At 35.3% G+C, this 13830-nt stretch overlaps 1 long non-coding RNA gene across 1 annotated transcript in view; it reads left to right on the plus strand.

Moving 5' to 3' along the window:
* Nucleotides 1-4335: 4335 nt before the first annotated feature.
* LOC135225855 (uncharacterized) overlaps nt 4336-13830 on the plus strand; it is a 48644-nt gene continuing 39149 nt past the window's right edge. The window contains exon 1 of the long non-coding RNA XR_010317101.1: nt 4336-4447. This is a non-coding gene — a long non-coding RNA (uncharacterized LOC135225855). The remainder of the gene's footprint in view (nt 4448-13830) is intronic.

A 13830-nucleotide genomic window follows, 5' to 3' on the forward strand; every position in this document is an offset into this window, starting at 1 on the left:
AGATCCCCCAGGACACCAAATCATTATGAGATGGCAGCAGGAGGAGGAAGTCTATTTACATTAGGATGTCATTATAATATATTCAGAGTTACGCAAATTTATTCATGAGAAAAGAGAGGGGATTTTTACTCCCCTCAAACTACGACTCCAGAATTTGACGTTCTTCACAAGAGGTCTTCAGACTTATGTGAATTTTGATGTAACTGCAACATCAGATGGTTGCACTTGTACAATTATACACACACACACTCATATATATATATATATATATATATATATATATATATATATATATATATATATATATATATATATATATATATATATATATATATATAACTTTATAATGTTTTTTTTTATTCAGACGCGCGATTTTTTTTTATTAACAAATACTATAAACTGGGGAATATCTTACACCCAAGGGGGTTTATAACTGATAAGTACCAGGAAAAAGAGAAATTATCAATTACAGTTGCTCTTGGGATATTAAAGAGCATTTGTGGCTTGATATTTGTGAATAAACAAACAAACAAACACACACACACACACACACACACACATATATATATATATATATATATATATAATATATATATATATATATATATATATATATATATAACTTAATTATTACTTACTACATCTTAAGTGGATTTGGCTTTGCAGGAAATCTTAAGTAAATTTAAGTCACTTGTGTCTTGGTTCTAATGTTCTTTACTCGTGATTACATATTGCACTGCCTTGTAGGATGTACCCTTAAGCTTGGCCATTACTCTGAAGATCAAATTGCAAAAGGCAATAGTCTTGCTCTCTCTACGATTCTACCTTTTAAATTGTTAATATTTATATATAAAGATATATAAATAAATGTATGTGTGTGTAATTACCATATACCATATTTCCCTCATGTATGTATATTGCACACCTAAATAAGTAAATAAGTGCAGACATGGAACTGAGAGAGAGAGAGAGAGGAGAGAGAGGAGAGAGAGAGAGAGGAGAGAGAGAGAGAGAGAGAGAGAGAGAGAGAGAGAGAGTTTTTACACAAGAAATTATTTCTTATTCGACTTCCAAAGCTGTACTTTCTCCCGCCTCACTTGCAACACTGAACATCACTATTCCAACACACAGCGACGCCAAATGCGTTCAACCTATCGAATATCGCTAAGACTAGTAATGACGTTTAATCTTCCCTGCGTATTATGTAACTGCCCTAGGTCTCTCCAAGACCGTATACTCTTCCTCCTCCAATTTCCCTAAAGCAAATAAGGTTCATCTATGTCGGGGAACTGCAGCTGATGAGATCTGAGGAGAATTCATTTCATTCAATTTCTTGATATACGTCGTTTTAACTCTCTCTCTCTCTCTCTCTCTCTCTCTCTCTCTCTCTCTCTCTCTCTCTCAACCCAGTAATCGCTTCGTTTAATCCAATTTCCCCTTTTGGAGAGTAGGCGGATCCTTGTCGAGGACTCTTTGAATCAAGACAAAGATGAGAGAACAATTTCAGAAAAAAAGATAATAAAATGATTGCATCACGGAAAATGGAAAGGATTAACATCACATCATAGATATATACTGAGAAATATATATATATATATCCATATATATATTTTTTTTTTTTTTTATTTATTTTATATTTTTAGTAAATATATATATATATATATATAATATATATATGCACTAGGAGTAGGGCTATACGTTGCTTCTCAAGCAAAAATTTTGGTACCAGCTCCGAGTCAAGAGCTGGGCAGAATTTGTATTTTCATTTATTTATTATTATTTTTCTTAGGTATATTTCGTTTCATTCTGCTGTGTCTCTGTTAATCAAACAGTTATTCTTGCACCCGGACACTCGTTATAAATGGATAAGGCGTATTTAACCAACACATACACACAAGAAAACATACATACACACACATATATACTAAGAAACTCACACAAGTAAGCAAACGAGTTTGTTCTATTAGCTAAAGCCACCAGGAAGAAAGTTGAAAGTGAGAAGACAGTGTGCCAAGTACTTTTGTGTATTTAACACATCTTCGGGGGCACAAAGATGTGTTAAATACACGAAAGTACTTGGCACTCTGTCTTGTCATGCTTAACTTTCCCAGTGGCTTCAGCTAATATATATATGTATATATATATATTATTATATATATATATATATAATATATATATATATAATATATAATATCTTATATATATATATATTATTATCCTATATACAAAACATATCATTAACCTTCGTTGAGAAGCACCCTATTCCTCATTGAAAAACTCTGGCTGCCTCGCATGCAAGACCCTTCATACTCTTAACAGTTGTCTGACCTCTTGCACCCAGTTAGCAGCGGTTGGCGCTCCATCCAGCATAAAAATAAAGCGAAGCACATCCTTGCCTTATCTAAAAGCGGCAATAAATCTCGGAGCCGAAGTCATTCACCTTTTTAATGCACCCTTGTCACAAAAGCCCCAAAGCATAATTACAAACTGAGCTCAAAGATGATGAATAGCGAGGCGATCTCGAGCTTTAATAGTAGAAATGAGCTCATCAGCATTAGCATATAAATGCACGCCGAGAAGTACTACTACTACTACTACTTTCTGAGCGAGGAGAACAATATACCCGCAAACACGAGAGTGTAATCACGTCCAGGAACTTGTTTATCTTACCCGGGGATATTTGCATTTAATGGATGCGGCAATAATTCAATACCGTGAACTTAATTGCGATTTACACGGCAATATTTCTTCGTTTGGCTCTTTTGTTTTACAGAGGTCATGGTTCATGCTTCATTACTCGCATCTGCTTTGGGAAAAGTGATAATACAGTAATAGGATGCTTTGGGAAGCCGCTCTGTCAGTCTTTGTATGCTCAGAATTTGACTCCTATTGCACGAACAAGTTGAGGGATGTCATTTCTCTCCGAGAGAGAGAGAGGAGAGAGAGAGAGAGAGAGAGAGAGAGAAATGCTGATCTCGAACATTTATTTCTATTATTAAGCTGATGGCGTCATTACCAGGGATAGATTTAACTCCTCTTTTGGCCGTCTTGTGAAATTCGTTCATCAATTTTTTATCCTGCAATCATAAAATGCTTTACGTTGTACATATTGTACACTGGAAGTGTCTATTTTTACATTCCCCCTAAGTCATTATATGAATATCCAGTATTCATTGAAACCTCTGCAGTCCTTTGAGCAACGTGTAGGTGTTCGCTTAATTTATATACTTACTATATTTTTTTTAAACCATGTGGCGATTCAATATTACCACTGATCCATAAATCAAGATTACGATTCGTTTTGTAAAAGCTGAAGTTATATATCAACTTGCCTATTTTTTCCCAGAGACGTCTTCAAAGTAAATAAATCTTCATTTTTTTTTTTATTTTGTAAGTGAATCTTAAGCAAGAGAAACAACTAAGAATTATACATTGGGTTTCCCACGCATAATTCTGCGTATTTCTCACACATACAGACAGACATATCACTATGTATTTTCGATCTACCTTTCTTCTTCTTTCCGAGAATTTTCTTCTGAAACTCGCGAACGTAAATTTACTAAAAATGACACCATCAATTTGAAGGAACGGTTCACATTCTGTCCCTCGGAAAGGTGATTTCTTGTTGCTGTTGAAACCTACCGTATATATTTTCTTAAATGTCAAGAGGTTGTTTGATTTGCTACTATGATAAACTTTATTTATCATCATATCATTCGGTAGTAAGCCAGTCATGAATAGCCGTTCTAAGGATAAAAAGAGGTCTATGGCCGTCAACGGACGCAAGTCCGATCTATAGGGAAATGTTAGATCACTGATGAAACAAGCCGCCTTAGATTTAAGAAGCACGTAAATTATACGAGCATAATCCGACTTAGGACAAGTAATTTTACCAAAATGTTGTATTAACCGAGATGAAGAAAGATTTTCGGCAACAAGATATTTTTTTTACACAAGTCAAAAGCAACCTGGGAAACCAAAATACTGATAGTAGTAAAAAGCTCAATTTGAATTTGATCAAAATTGATAGAAAAATTCAAATGGAGAGGAGAGAGAACGGGAAAAAAACAGATGAATAATAACATATGAGTAACTATTATATATTTAAATATACATGGACACACATTTTATATATATATATATATATATATATATATATATATTATATATAGAGAGAGAGAGAGAGAGAGAGAGAGAGAGAGAGAGAGAGAGAGAGAGCGTATGGCCACGAGCAAAAGGATGCAAGACAATTCGCCTTTAAAGCATTTTCACAGAAACTGCATATAGAGGAACAAAATATTACGAAAGAGGGTAGGTTTTACAAGCAACTGAGTAATGCAGGTATATGACCATTTTACTGTATTATAACAGTCATTAAATTTGGATTATCTCTTTCAGGTGAAGAACAGCTCTGTGGGGGTTAACTCCAGTGCATGGATAGAACAAGGTGAGGATGAAGGACATTTACCCAGGATCACTGACGTTCTCGTTTAAATTTCTTTTCAATATCTTGTGCAGAATAAGGTCAAGACTGCAAAAAACTGGGATTTAAACTAATACATCCTCCTTTGTCAGTTGTAGTATTAACGCAGATTCAAGGAGATTTCTGGGTACAATATTTTTACATCTCTTTAATATACTGCTATGGGGGCAATCCGTCCCAAGGAAACAAGCATTATTGTTTCGGGCTTGAGGTGTCGTAATAAATCAGCATAAATAAGCATATATATTCTGACAAGGGACTTCACGTTGGTACTCTGGAAAAGCTCATGTCTTATATGCATTTTTTTTTTCAGGTATTTTCATATAAAAATAAATCTATATTGGCACTGAATATTTTCAACAAACCCAATAAGAGCATTATAGTTTTTATATTACTAATAAGTCCCGAAAAATGTATAGAAAATAATTCATTAGCGGCTTTAATGTATACATTAAATTTACACTGAAACTCTTCTATCTCTCGCATTAGTTACACTAGCAAACATATGTATACGGAAATTATGTATGAAAATTCGTAAAGTAACTAAGTCTACGGGCGTAACCAGCCTCGTTTCACGGGCAGAACCAGCTGCGTTTCAGGGAATCCCTTCTCATCCCTGCCCCCTTCGGAGGGCCGGACAGGGAGGTAGGATAAAACCCCATTATAAACCATCTTATGGGTCCCCACTATAACTCTGCCAAGTTTCATGCCAATCGGACAAGCCGTTTGGCCGTGATTGAATGACAGACGACAAACAGACATTACGCCCATTATAGTAAAACTTGCACATTTAGGGAATAAAGCCGAATTTCTCCTACATAACGAAACTGGAGTACGGACATTTGAATAATCTTAAGAATAAAATGCTTTTAAAACAATTCCATACAAGCACTTCAGAGAACTGGTGATAGAGGACTACCCATCGCCACACATATGTCTGTTTATTAAATGTTCCATTGAAAAATGAACTTACAACAATCACAAACACACGATTCAATCCATCCCAAAATTTGACTGACTGTTAGTGGCAAATCCAATCCGCTTAATTCATTTTTGTGGCAGTCTGATAACAATTCAATAGGTAGCTGCCATTTTTAAATACGGACCAAATATCAATCAGTAATAATCGAAAGTTCGGATTAGTCGTGGAGCTGTTCAATTTTTCCGTTATGTCTACTGGATTAATCAAATTGTATGTAGTTTGCTTGGAAATGCGTTTCAATAAAGGCAAAAGATATATCCTGCATTCTTTCATCGTGACTGCATTTTTTTCTTTTTTTTTTAAGTTTTGCTAAGTTAAGTATATTTTAGTTTTACCAGACCACTAAGCTGATTAACAGCTCTCCTAGGGCTGGCCCGAAGGATTAGATATTTTTACGTGGCTAGGAACCAATTGGTCACCTAGCAACGGGACCTACAGCTTATTGTGGGATCCGAACCACACTATATCGAGAAATGAATTTCTATCACCAGAAATAAAGTCCTCTGATTCCGCGTTGGCCGAGCCGGGAATTACTTAATATCATCACGGTGTTATCACCGTGAAAGATAAATTTAGATGTGCGTGTATGTATTTGCGTGTGTACATGTACATATGCATGTGTGCGTGTGTATATGTATATATGCATGTGCAATGTGTGTGTATATAAATATATATATATATATATTTATATATATATATATATCTATATATATATATATTATATATATTATATATATATATATATATATATATAATATATATATATATATATTATATAAATATATATATATATATATATAATAATAATATATATATATATATATATATATATATATATATATAAAATAAATATATATATATAACAATGGATAAAGGCAAACAGATTTTATCTGACAATATAAAATAGATAATAAATATAAGTGTGACAAGCCAACGGACACGAATGAATAAAGCAGGGGAACAGATGAAAGGATGAAAAGGGAAAGGAAAATAAGGAAAATAAGTAACCTCTGCCACTAAAAGCTGTTGCATAAGACGTCAGAACCAGGCTGCCAGTCCTGTTCGTAATATTGTAAAAATATTAACCATTAACGCTAATGGTATAACAACCACTAACTCGGCAATTATCATGTAAGTGGTTCTTAGATTTCCGCATCAAAGCGTTAGGGGATTTTTCTCTCGGGATAATAGTTTCTCATTTGATCCCTTAATAATATTGCTTTGTCTAATGCAACTTTCTCTTTAGGGCTGGAGCTACATATTTCAAGATTACTATTTACTATTCTTGTTTATTTATTTATTTATTTTTGGGAGCATATAGCAGACTAAAAGGCCAATATCGGAATATCAACCGTAAATGTAATTTATGCGTGATCACGACAGACAGCACAGACAGACACAGACAGACAGACACATATATATATATATATATATATATATATATATATATATATATATATATATATATATATATGGGTGTGTGTGTGTGTGTGTGTTATGGGGGGTGTCTGTATAAATGTGTACAGAGGCATAAAATGCACCTATAGATAAATAGAAACGTTTTAACTTCTATGGTTGAAAATAAAAGAAAAGTTATTTTTCCCAAAATGACATTCTGATATATATAAAACTGATTAAAACTCTAAAATTCTTGCGAAAATCTCTTTTTTCTATTTAAATCATAAACTTCAAATAAAAAGCAATTTAAAAACCTATGTTTTTTTAACGAAGGCAACAAGAGATACCATTCATCACTAAAACTGTCACAAATTGAAACGTTTTATAAATAATTGTGCAGACTGTCTTTAATATATTAGAGGAATTGGAAATATTTATCTGTCAAATTTAAAGTTAGTCCATAATGCTGAAAGCATTATCATCATCCTAATATTTCAATAATAATCACAGCATAATTAGAGAAAGAGAGAGAGAGAGAGAGACCCAGCCTCGACTCCACCCGAATAACCCACAGCCACAAATAACAAAATCCCACTATTTTATGACACGCAGGTATGTGAAAGCAACAAGATCCTTGAAGGACCATTTGGAGAAAGCACACACAAACACACACACACGCACACGCACGCACACGCGGGAGAAAGCAAAGAATCCGCCGATAAACATCCGCAAGAAAGGGGCAAGCAATGGAATCCGACATGACCCATTGAGGCCAGAAAATTATAACCCCGGACGCACACCAAGCGCGTTCCTTGGGCCATGTTAGAGCCATTATGCAACCTCGGTTTATAAAAGGCCCGACCTCGCCCCCGTTACTTTAACCATTTAAATTACATCCTTGCAAAGGTCGTTTGGTAGCGAGAAGAGAAGTCTTTTAAATACGACTCGAGTTATGGCACCAGCTCACTACAACACATGCTTGCAGTCATCATTTGTCTTCCTTTATAATTGCCTCATGTCGTTCCCACAACACAGCTTCGAAAAATAATAGAAAAGAAACCAGCTTCCATGTTTTCTTTAATTGCATTTTCTCCCCTTCTGTCAGTAATGGATTTCTTGGGAGTTATGGTGGAAAAAAAGAAAAAAAATAACAACCCTGATTACGAAACAACCCTCAAATAAAACACGAGAGTATTAAATATGATTCAAACGATTTAAAGATCTTCAATACTAGGATCATACACATTATATAAAAGTTCTCTATTAAAAAAAATAAAGAAATGTGACACGAAAGTAGCAGTTTTGAGATTCGACCAAAATGGCATTTTCTTCACAGACAAATGATTTCCCCACCATACAAATGAGCTCTGTAAAAAAAAACACACACACAATAAAAAAAATAAAACTGATTGCAGCACTTTTAACAGTAACTAGATACTTATTTCTGAGGTACTTAATTAGTGAAGGATAATAATGTCGACCCTCAAAGAGGAATGACGGCAATCTACCACGAAGAAGAATGTGGCCTGTCTGCAAGAGAACTGTACGATTATTTTAAATGAAGCTTTTGTCCTTCAGTGATTCCTGTAATGAGAAACTTGGTCGATTAGAGGAACGCGTCGTGTCTGAATGCTTTTTAAATAATATGCCTTGCGACTAAGTCTGAAAAAAAATTGGTAGTATTAATTTTACTAAAGTAGATACTAATCACGAAAAATATCTTTTCTGGGTACTTAATATAATAATTATACAAATTATATATACGTATAATATATATATATATATATATATATATATATATATATATATATATATCTATATATATATATATATATAGATATATATATATATATATATATATATATATATATATATATATATATATATATATATATATATATATATATATATAGTATATATTATGTATATATATATATATTATAATGTATAATATATAATAATGTATGTATGTATAATATAAATAAAATTCGAATATACCCTAATTGATGAGCATGACATGATGCTTGTGAAGCAAGTCATAATGATTCTTACATTTTCTGCATAAAAAGTGTCAAGGGATCATATACTGCCATCTGTCTGGCGGGTAATTGCAGAAGCTACGGGAATAATAACAAGCACAGGTCAAGTAAATAAATAACCCGGTGAAGGAGTCACAGAGAGAGAGAGAGAGAGAGAGAGAGAGAGAGAGAGAGAGAGAGAGAGAGAGATGAAAGTACTTCTCGGTCCACAGGCCCTAATAAAACCTCAACCTGTGAATACTGTAGTATACGTATGTTGATGAGCTCAGAACGTATTGTTGCTATTTATTTGTAATCTCACTAATTTCCAATTTCATTTAAATTTTTCAAAATGAACTTACAGGTCCACGAGGTATACAAAGCCCCAAGCCACATAACACACCTATCTTTCTCTAAACTCAGTTCACTTCAAAGCACATTCTTACACAATCTTTCGCACTATCAGATCAAGACAGACAACTTGCTATGCTTACCTGCCAGCATACACGACTCCTTCCAAGATACAAAAATAGCTAAATGACGTTTCTTACCGAGTTTCGTGTACAAACTGTCACTTAAAAGATAACGATCATGTCTTGTAAAATTCCCAGATAAATTTATGAAAAGACAACCAAGCAAATACAACATGAGAAATGCAATGACATCACCCTTCACAGTTCTAAAGGATGAGTTGTGCTCCAGGCCTTGATTGACACTTGAGACTGCAAAATCCCTGCATCTGTTCACCCTAAAAATAACGAGCACAGCATTTAATGACCCATTAAAATTTAAAAAAAGAAAACTTTGTATCTAGAGACCATTAATTAACGTTAAACGGTAACTTTCTAAACGATGTGGGTGTTCCAGGCCATGATTGACTTCTATGACTTTGCAAAAGCATTACATCTATTCAACCAACGAAAAACCATTCCAATACAGTGGCTTCAAATGTCTCTCTTTTTTTTTTTTTTTAGAGCCATCTGTCCTCTCGCGCAACAGATATCATCCTTCGATACGAGAGAGATACGGAAGACGAAGTCAGTCTTGTGTCAGACGCCGGCCAGCTCAGGAATTCCTGGGGCCATCTGGCATCCATTTTAATAAGGACGACGAAGCCTCTGCAGGTCCATTGTTTTTTGGGGGGACATTTCAGCGCATTTGAGGAGTATTTCTAGGAATCTATTACCCTCAGCATTCGAGGTTAGGTTATCCAACAATTTTGAACCCCTCGTTAAATGGACCTCTGTCAAAATATCAAACCCAAAACAAGCTATATGCAGAAAAATGAGATTCCTATATCAACCTTTGGATTTGTACTGCTATAAATTAAGATATGGCTAGTTAGGTGTGAAGCCGACTTCAGAATTTAATGCGATCAAATAACGCCAAAATCGATCGCATATTCAAATAACGCCAAATCTATTTTATATATGTTAATTATGTTAAAAAATAACTTATAAAAATAAGTTACTGGAGAATTCTAAATTATGCCGAGCAAACGTACACTATGATAATTGCAAAAAAAAAAAAAAAAAAAAAAAAAAAAAAAAAAAAAAAAAAAACCGTATTTACGAACGTAATAATCGATATCGATATATTTATAATATACAATCACTACTAACCTCGGTAGAATAGAACATCGAACCGTAATCAACTAACGAGTCTTTACTCTGGTTCCGTAAAGACCTTACGATCTACCCTACATATCAAGAACCTATAGTGTACAATCAACCTTCGGAAAGAAATACATACTTTTTTAAAAGTAAATATTCTTATCAAGGCCAGTTCAGTCATCACACTTAAATGAATGCACATGTGTATATAATAAGTATATATGTATGTATATAAATATATATATATATATATATATATATATATATATATATATATATATACACACGTATGCATGTATGCATACTTACGTTCGTATTGCATTATGAAAGATTAGCGGGAATGTACAGATATGGCCAATTATCGCCTGAAAGATTTCTCTCACTTTTTTTATTCAGGACGATGAATCTCGTTCGACACTCGGTTCTGACATGGACAGAAGTTCCTCTTTTGTCGGTCATGGGACGTAAATTCCGTTATGCTCGAGTTTAATCCAATTGTTATTGCCGCATTATAGGTAACCAATACGTATTCAATATTCCAAAGGTTGCTGCTGCTGCTGCCAGGGTGGGGTTGGGGGAGGTGTGGGGGTTTTAGAGAGAGAGAGAGAGAGAGAGAGAGAGAGAGAGAGAGAGAGAGAGAGAGAGAGAGAGCCATCTGATGAATAGTTTCATCCTCGACGGAGTAATAATTCAACTGGTGAAGCCCATTGACATTTTTCTCCTAAAATGATTATGACAGTTTACATTTCGACAGAGTAATGTAATGACCATTTGTGCTTGTTAGTTATTCCTCTCTCTCTCTCTCTCTCTGTGTCCTGGCAGACTTAAAAGTGATTTCCTGATAACCATGGTTTTATATGCGTCAACGCTTAGGTATCCAAGAGTTATTTTGGATTTTAAAGGAACTCTGCTACGCGTCATTCCTTTCCAAGCTCGGTTCGATGATCAAACGCCACCATTGTGACACAAGAACCTGGGAGAGATAAAGGAATAAGAGAGAGAGAGAGAGAGAGAGAGAGAGAGAGAGAGAGAGAGAGAGAGAATAGGGCTTTACTCTTCTTCTTCTCGTTTCTCACAAGACGGCGCCGCCGTGAGGAAAATGGTTTTTGTTCGAGGCCGCATTAATGGAAGCTATTTAATGGTTTCCAATAATGCATAACGGTAATTTAGGGAGATCGACGATAGCCGATTCTCTCTCCCTTTGTGCCTTTGATCATTCAGCGACTGGATATGGGATGAACATCAGGGAGGAGGAGGAGGAGGAGAAGGAGGAAAATGATTGAAGGCTAAACAAGCTCTATAGGGCTGCGATAAATAGAAAACCGTCAGTTAGGAAAAATTCCAGCTTCCTTGATTTCCTCGTCTCTTGGACTGGGTGTCTGAAAAGTCTGGAACATGCATTGTTATTTAATTTATTTACTTATTTATTTCTTAGGCTTCTTTTTCAATTTTGATGCAAACACTTGAGACACTGCTCATTAGCATATTAATTTGAAGCACATACGTTTTATTTTAATAGTTATACATCTTATACACTAGGGTTACCGTTCAATCTTGAGTTGAAGAATGCCATCTATTAACCACTTACCCATATCTTGCTGTTAAAGAACTAAATTTGCCGACCTCGCTCATTCAGTGAAGAAGGGTTTGTTTGATCCCTTTACGAAGGGTCTGGATAGCAATGGTCAGTGTAGCACGCTTGACAGATTCATACGAATCAATTTAATTCCAGGTTACATTACAGTTCAAGGGCAGAAGAAAACAAATGGATGGCATAAAAATAATCAGAACGAAGCCTCAGCCAAGTTTACAAAATTCACTTCAACAATCTTCTGCAAGCGAGTCCAAGAGCTTTTTGAGATATATGTAGTTCAGATGTACGCCCCGTCAATTACAACTGCTCTTGGAGATGGTGCAAGGTTTGACTTTCTTGCACGAAGGCACTGGTCATATGACTTCATTCCGCCAACACACAGCGCACCGGAGGAACATACCAAACTAGCAGGCATATTTGGGACCAGTCAGATATTAGTTAGACTGACCCCTAAAGTTCTTCCATGTGGGGATGGCCAAAAGATGATATGTAGAAAATCGTTTCGGCTACCCTTACACCCATTTCTGTAGGGTGCGAATGTGTAAACAATGGAATACGATGTATTACATTTTGCGGTTGCCCATGCCAGATTTAATGAGGTGGGTAATGGGTCATTACCATAACATACAAGAGCACTGCCGAATTCAGTTTGACGAAGCGAAAATCTATGAATTATCACCACAATCGACATATTTTGACATGTCTCTAATAATATCTCAGCATGTCACATACAAGAGGGTTAAATGGCAGCCCTTCTGGTAATGACACCCACGTTGGAATTTCAAGCGAAGGCTCTCTCTCTCTCTCTCTCTCTCTCTCTCTCTCTCAGAGGAAAATACATAAATACTTTCATAAAATTTCGGCATGCAACACCAACTGAAAGAGAGAGAGAGAGAGAGAGAGAGAGAGAGAGAGAGAGAGAGGAAATGAAAAAAGAAGGTTAAAAAGTTTGTGATGAAATTGACACTGAAATATGAAACATTGATTAGATTTTTTACTCTAGAGTAAAATAGGACAGAAATAGTTAGTCCACATGAATAACAACCGATACCAGAGAGAGAGAGAGAGAGAGAGAGAGAGAGAGAGAGAGAGAGAGAGAGAGAGAGAGAGAGCTGAAAAAGTCTTTCCTCTAACTGCACAATATCAGCTGCTATCATTCCGGGTCCCTCCTGTGTTCCTCTCTCCACCCCGAATTCGTTTCTCTCTCTCTCTCTCTCTCTTCCATTTCTCCTTTACCGAACCCAAAGTCATTAAAGCGATTTCACCAAGACAAAGGACCCTTACAGTTCCATTCAATATCGCCCACAGACGAAAATTCATCCACCACCAGCTTTGGGGGAAAATGACAGCTGCAATAATTCCTTGATAATCTCATCAAATAAGAGAAATTATGGAAATCTTTTTTTTGAAAACCATTCTTGATTTCCCTCAGAATGGCTTCCATATATTAGGGACGGTTGAGAATGAAGGAGTCGTATTATATCAAAACGAATGTTTTACAGGATGAAGTATAGGTACGACCTCCTGGCTGTTGGCTGATATTGGCGATGATTTTTGTTTAATATTATTTTTATTATTATTCTTGGCTTTAGTTCTTTGTTCGTTTTTATTTCATCTCTTCAGTGATTAGGTTCTCCTTCACTTTATTTACTGCCTCCGTGTACTTAGGTTTCCACTTCTCTCTCTCTCTCTCTCTCTCTCTCTCTCTCCGAAGGCAGTGGTACTATGTGAAAGCTGGCCAA

Source organism: Macrobrachium nipponense, chromosome 13 (assembly GCF_015104395.2).
Source record: "Macrobrachium nipponense isolate FS-2020 chromosome 13, ASM1510439v2, whole genome shotgun sequence".
Classification (NCBI taxonomy): Eukaryota; Metazoa; Arthropoda; class Malacostraca; order Decapoda; family Palaemonidae; genus Macrobrachium; species Macrobrachium nipponense.